The sequence below is a fragment of the Triticum dicoccoides genome, chromosome 1A (genome assembly GCF_002162155.2).
Source record: "Triticum dicoccoides isolate Atlit2015 ecotype Zavitan chromosome 1A, WEW_v2.0, whole genome shotgun sequence".
Lineage (NCBI taxonomy): Eukaryota > Viridiplantae > Streptophyta > Magnoliopsida > Poales > Poaceae > Triticum > Triticum dicoccoides.
Window position 1 is genome coordinate 471829903 of NC_041380.1, and position 7029 is coordinate 471836931.

Consider the following 7029-nt stretch of genomic DNA (forward strand, 5'->3'; position numbering starts at 1 on the left):
TGACGTCGTCGGTGGAGACGCAAAGACTGGAGCGAAACTCTCGGATGACATCAGCGGGTAGGCCCTTGGTCATCACGTCGGCGAACTGCTGCCTTGTAGGGATGTGTAGGACGCGGAACTCGCCGAGAGCGACACGCTCGCGGACGAAGTGGATGTCGAGCTCGACATGCTTCGTGCATCGGTGGTGAACAGGGTTGCTGGAGAGGTAGACTTCCGAGATGTTGTCACAGAAGACCAGCGTCGCGGAGCGAACTGGGCAGAGCAGTTCACCGAGGAGCTGGCGAAGCCAGGCGCATTCAGCAACAGCATTCTCCACGGCACGGTACTCGGCCTCTGCGCTGGAGCGTGAGACTGTAGCCTGGCGCTTGGATGACCAGCTGACGAGGGCGTCACCGAGGAAGACGCAGAAGCCTGAGGTAGAGCGATGTGTGTCCGGGCAACCAGCCCAGTCAGCATCTGTGTAGGCGCGTAGCTCGAGGTTCGCCAAGGCGTGGAGATGAAGGCCGAAGTTGGTGGAGCCCCGGACGTAGCGCAGCACACGCTTGAGAAGAGCCAGGTGACAGGCACGCGGATCATGCATGTGTAAGCACACTTGCTGCACTACATAAGCCAGCTCCGGGCACGTGATGGTGAGGTACTGCAACGCGCCTGCGAGGCTGCGGTACTCGGTGGGATCGTCGACGGGCGGGCCAGCAGCAGAGGGCAGCTTAGCCTTGGTGTCGACAGGAGTGGCCACCGGCTTGCAGTTGTCCATGCTTGCGCGCTCGAGGATGTCGTCTGCATACTGCTGCTGGGACAGGAAGAAGCCGGACGGCAAGCGGGTGACGTGAATGCCAAGGTCCTTCATAGCAAACTCGCTCGTGAGCTTGGAGACGATGCGCTGGAGGAGAGCGGGGCTCGAGGCGGTAAGAACAATGTCATCCACGTAGAGCAGCAAGAACGCGGCGTCGGGGCCATTGTTGTAGAGGAACAACGAGCTATCAGAGAGAGTGGCACGGAAGCCAATGTAGGTGACAAAGCTCGCGAACCGCAGAAACCAGGCCCATGGCGCCTGCTTGAGGCCATAGAGGGACTTGGCAAGGCAACACACATGATCGGGCTTGGTTTCGTCCACAAATCCAGCCGGCTGCAAGCAATAGACTTCCTCCTGGAGCGTGCCATGGAGGAAAGCATTCTTTACATCAAGTTGATGAACGGGCCAGCTCCGGGAGGCAGCAATCGTCAAGACGGTGCGGATGGTGGCAGGTTTGACGACGGGTGAGAATGTCTCGCCATAGTCAACACTAGGACGCTGCCGGAACCCACGAACAACCCACCGGGCTTTGTATCGCTCGAGCGAGCCGTCGGCTCGAGTTTTGTGGCGAAACACCCATTTCCCAGAGATGAGGTTGGCGCGAGGTGGGTGGGGCACAAGCTCGGATCGCGCACGGCAGCACGAACGGAGCTAGGAAGAGGAGAAGCGCCCGAGGGTGGTGCGGTTTCGCCGACACAGACATAGTCTTTGGCATAGCGTGTATTTGGCTGGAAGATGCCGGCTCGCGCACGCGTGAGCACGCCATGGGGTGGAGAGGAGGTGGGGTTAGGCTCAGGGAGCAGTTCACGCGAGGAAGAGGTGCTGGTAGAAGAGCCAAGCTCTGAAACTGATCCACCCGTGGAGGCAGGGCTGCAATCTGAATGTGATTCAGAAACGCGAGCAGGCACAGAAGGCCCGGCCGAGCTGTCCGATGGTGATCGAATGGTGGAGTTTGAATCGTGCACTTGCGCGCGCGACGCGTGTGAGGCAGAGTCGCCGGCAGAGCGAGTAGAGTTTGTGCTCGAAGCAGTGTTGGGGGGAGGGGTGGAGCGCGACGGTGGGCAGCCGCCGAGCAACAGAGGGGTAGTTGGAGGGCAGACGTGCGATGGCGCAACCGTGGCGAACGGAAACATGCGCTCGTCGAAGCGAACATGGCGCGACGTGATCACACGGTCGGAGGCACGATCGAAGCACCGGTAGCCATGGTGATCAGTGGAGTACCCGAGGAAAACACAGGCGACCGAGCGATGGTCAAGTTTGTGGCGCGTGGTGGCGGATGTGTTGGGGTAACAAAGGCAGCCGAACACTCGAAGAACTGAGTAGTTTGGTGCAACGCCAAGGAGGAGTTCGTGCGGTGTAAGGGGTGAACTGGCGCGGCATGGCCGGCGGTTCAGAAGAAAAGTGGAGACGCTGAGAGCTTCTGCCCAAAAATGAGAAGGCATGGAGGCGTGGAACAGAAGAGAGCGAACGCCGTCATTGAGTGTGCGCAAGATGCGCTCCGCCTTGCCATTCTGTGGACTAGTGTAAGGGCAAGAGAGCCGAGGCACCGTGTCGTGAGTGGCGAGTAGGGAGGGAACGGCCGCATTGTCGAACTCGCGGCCGTTGTCAGTCTGCACGGCAAGGAGTGGACGCTCAAATTGAGTCTGAACGTAGGCGAAAAACTGAACAATGACAGGTAGATCTTCAGACTTGTGATGTAAGGGAAACGTCCACACATAATGGGTATAATCGTCGAGAATTACAAGATAAAACTGATAACCAGAGACCCTAGTTACAGGAGATGTCCAAATATCTAAGTGTAACAGCTGGAAAGGAAAGAAACTATGAGTTGTAGATTGCTGAAACGGGAGCCGCGTATGCTTGCCCAGGCGACACGCGCGACATGAGTGAGTGGAGGACGGGGTGCAGGCGAACTCGAAACCAGCGATTGGAGCGTGCCCTGAGTGTCCCAGCCGCTGATGCCAGAGGTCACTGGTGACCACGCCAGCGAACGGAAGAGCAGGCCGCATCGAGGAGGCACCGGCCACGAGGTACAGATCGCCGTCCGAATCACATCGGAGAATCACCGTCCGGGTGCGGAGGTCCTTGACAGAAAAACCAAACGCATCAAACTCTACTGAAACTGTATTTTCAAGATAGAGCTGACGGATAGATAGCAAATTTTTGACAAGAGACGGTGTGAGAAGAACGCTGCGGAGAGCGAGAGCATTCGCAGAAGTGGCAAGGGAGCCCGTGCCAACATGGGTGATGGGAAGGTGTGCGCCATTCCCGACGATAATAGAGGTTTGTGTGGAGGAAGGACGAAGGGAGGAGAGAATACCTGGGTTGGAGGCCATATGTGCGGCGGCGCCGGAGTCGAGGTACCAGTCGGATGCGCTGTCCGACGTTGATGGTCTGGTCGTAGCACCGTGCAGTGCAGCCTGGAGCGACGCCATGTCCCAGGGCTGCTGCTGTTGAGGAGGCGGGGCAGCAGAGTAGCCGTAGCCAGGCGGCGGGCCGCCGGGGGCAGCAGAGTAGCCATAGCCAGGCGGCGGGCCACCGGGGGCGCCATAGCCGTACAACGGTGCCGACGGCATGGCCATCATGGCCTGCTGATGAGGGGTCCCGGGGCGAGGCCCGAGCACGCCGGCTCCAGGGGCGCGCCAGGTGACGGGCCAAGCCTGAACAAGGCCGGTCCAGGAGTTTGCGTCGGGTGCCGGTGCGGGATAGCCAGGCGGGGGCCGCGACGGCTGCGGGCCAGCAGAGCTAGAAGCCCCCCCATGACCACGTCCATGCTTCTTCCCACGCCCGCGTCCACGGTCGTCCCCAGAGCCCGATGAGTCGACTGGTGGGGCAGCAGGCACCGGTGCCTGGGGGCGCGCGGCGATGAGCACATGGGCGCTCTGGTGACGAGCCGCCTGCTCGGCACGGAGCTCCTCAAGCAGCAGGAACGAGCGCGTCTCCAGGAAGGAAGTAAGAGGGTCACGCGACGTAATGTGCGGGATGGCGCCGTGGTACTGGCGGTTCAGTCCGCGCAGTAGATGGAACACCTGCCGCGGTTCAGAGACCGGCTGCCCCAGATCACGAAGCTGATCGGTGTAGACCTTGAGCTTGGTGCAGTATTGCATGATGGTCAGGTCTCCTTGGACGAGGGCATGGTACTCCGCGTCGATGTAGACGGCGCGGGAGAGCTGATTGGCCCTGAAGATGGCGTCGATGGCAGCCCACACCGCGGCCGCGGTGTCCTCCGGGTGCATGACCGCATCGAGAAGGTCAGGCGAGATGGTGGTGGAGAGCCAATGAACGGCGGCGTGATCCACCATCAGCCAGTCGGGGTGGTCGGGGCGATGCAGGGCATCGGCGTCGACATGGTCGTGGAGCCCAAACATGCCCAGCACGGTGTCGAAGTGCCGGCGCCACTGGGCGTAGTTGCCAGCGGTGAGGTCAAGCAGCACGGGGACGAGGCGCCGGATGTCAACCGTCTGGAGGACGGAGGGGGGTGCAGGCTGCGCAACGGGCACGGCCACGGCGGCCGGGGGAGCAGGCGTGACGCGGAGCGCTGGGGCGCTGGAGGTGGTGCTGCACTGTCGACCGGTTCAGCAACGGCGGACAGAGCATCGTCATTGCTGTCGTCGAGAGAGGGAGGAGGAGTCTGGACAGGGTTAGTATCCATGGTAGCGGAAGGAGAATGGTGCGCAACAGGGTTAACCTCTGCGTCTGATACCATGTTAGGGGAATTAGGGATTCAACACACTTTCATAAGCACAAAGGTTGGGTCATATATACACTTACAGAACCACAGCCGTGGCTGGGACGTGCGCCACTACCTCTACCACTCGCTCCACTACAGCCATCATCGTGGCCAGTCTCTGAGCACAACCGCTCGTGGTGACTGCTGTTACAACACACACACACACACACGCACGCACAAGCTATATACGCTAACAGTGGCGCATGGTATCTCCGGCGAGGTGAGGTGGGCGTGGATCCGGCAAAAGTTGACGGAGGACGACCGGATCCAGTGGCCGAACGACAGGGACGAACAACGGCAAGGGCTAGCATCTGCAACGAGGTTCCATGGCCTTCGGGAGGAAGCGGACGAACAGGGCGAGGCGGAGATCCGGCGAGGCATGGCGCTGGACCTGGGGCGGCCGGACCAGCGGGAAGTCGAGGCGGGAGACTCCCTGGAGGTTGGCGCACGGGCGCTGGTCGGAGCGGAGGACCTCATGCATCCATGGCGGTTCCAGCGTACCTGAGAGAGAGGAAGAAGGACCGGCATGAGAGAGAGGGAAACCAAGGAGGAAAAGGAAGAAGAAGGAGAAGGGGAGGTCAGTGTTGCTGCTGCTATCGCCGGCGGCAAGCTCCAGCGCAGGCAGAGGCCATCGGGCATGGGAGTGGCTCGGGGCTGTGCTCGTGGAGGGGGAATGCGGGGCTGCAGGCAGAGGAGCTGTGGATCTCGTAGATCGAGGGGAGGAGGCTGGCCCGGGGGATCGGGTAGGGGAGATCCCAAGGGGGATTTGGTCAGTGGGTGGCGGCGGTGACGGGACGGATGGGACAAGGGAGAGGAATTTTAGGGTTAGGCTAGAGTTTGATCTATATATAGCAAATGGGCTAAGTTTAGGGGCATTTGGTCCCTCCGATCTTAATCGGACGGTCCCGGATAAATAGGCAGAGAGTTCAAATAATAAAACGGAGATGTTTTGTAGATGTTTGGGGATGATCCGGACCCAACGGTAACGATAGTCCGATTCGGGTTTGGGGAAGTTTCGGACGCGCACGCGAGGGGGCCGCAGGCTGACGAGAGAGGTTAGGTGGTTTGCCAAGAGGGAAACAAAACACGGTTGGTCTCGAAATGGTCAACGAAGGTGAGGATTTGATGGGCTCAGAAAAGAGAGAGAAGAGAAAGAGAGGCCCGACAACCATTTCCGGAGACTGAAAACGTGCGACGTTTTGACCAACTATAATGCCTCTATAAGTATCCGTTGAGGCATCAAACGAACTCCGAATGCGATGAAATTTGACAGGCGTTCTATCTACACTATAACAACATCGCATGTCAACTTTCAACCCATTCCGAGAACATTTTTCAGCCACTTATAAAATAATATTTCGGACGTGCCGCGGGCGCGTGCAAGTGTGTCTGGGCTCAGAACGGACAACAGAAGGAACGTGGAGACCCGGACGGATGCAAGTTTTGAAAAACATGATGATGCAATGCACATTATGGCATGGCAAGATGCAACACGCAAGCAAATGACATGGCAAGACAGCGAATAACTGGAAGGCACCTGGCGCATCGGTCTCAGGGCATCACAACACTCCACCAGTATGAGAGGATCTCGTCCCAAGATCTAGAATGGCACCGGAGAGAAGCGGAAGAGGAAGAGAGGAGGTAAAACTAAGTTGCTTCTTTGACAAACGAGTGGAACCGCGAACCTTGATAGGTTGAATAAATTGAAACAAAGAATACAACAAAGATGAACGAAGTTGAAAACACTTTGTTAGATAAGAGGAACAAGGAACATTATTAGAACCTTGTAGGTTGAAAGACACAAGAAAAGGGTTGTAATGGACCAGAAGTACATGCAAGCACTCCGATGTACAAGGAATGATAAGGATCAATTACGACAACACTCCGGTTGGAAATGGAAGGTAAAGAATATGAGCTTGGCAAAATTAAAGCACTTGGATGAGAGTCCGGTTAGAAGAGGAATGATAGACACAATACCCCGGTTAAACAATATAGAGAAGGAATAAGAATGATATTATTTGGACAACACTCCGACTGTAAATGGAAGGAATTGAACACGAACTTGACAAGATGAGAGTATGCTTGATGAAATCCACAACACAGTGCCTCCGAAACTATTGAAAGAATGGCACAAGGGGTAAGAAAGATTTCAGACAGCACTCCGGTTGAGAAGGGAGGTAAAACTTGATAAGATAAGAGACCTTGAATGAAGAACACGACACTCCGGTTGAATGGATAAGCAAAGGAAAGCTTATGGTCTTCACAATCTGAGATGATGAGTGAAGAGAGCAACATCACTATGCCTCCGGAAGAAATGAAGGAATGGAATGGAATTAACGGAGGGAAACAAGATCTTGAGAGAGCATGCTTTCAACAAATTCTAGAACGGAGTTGTTGGATTATAAACAACGAAAGGATAAGCTTGATGTGGGCTTATGGAAAACTTCTCAAAATTGAGGCGAAATTCTGCCACTACGAAACAAAACATTGGATTGATATGAACAAG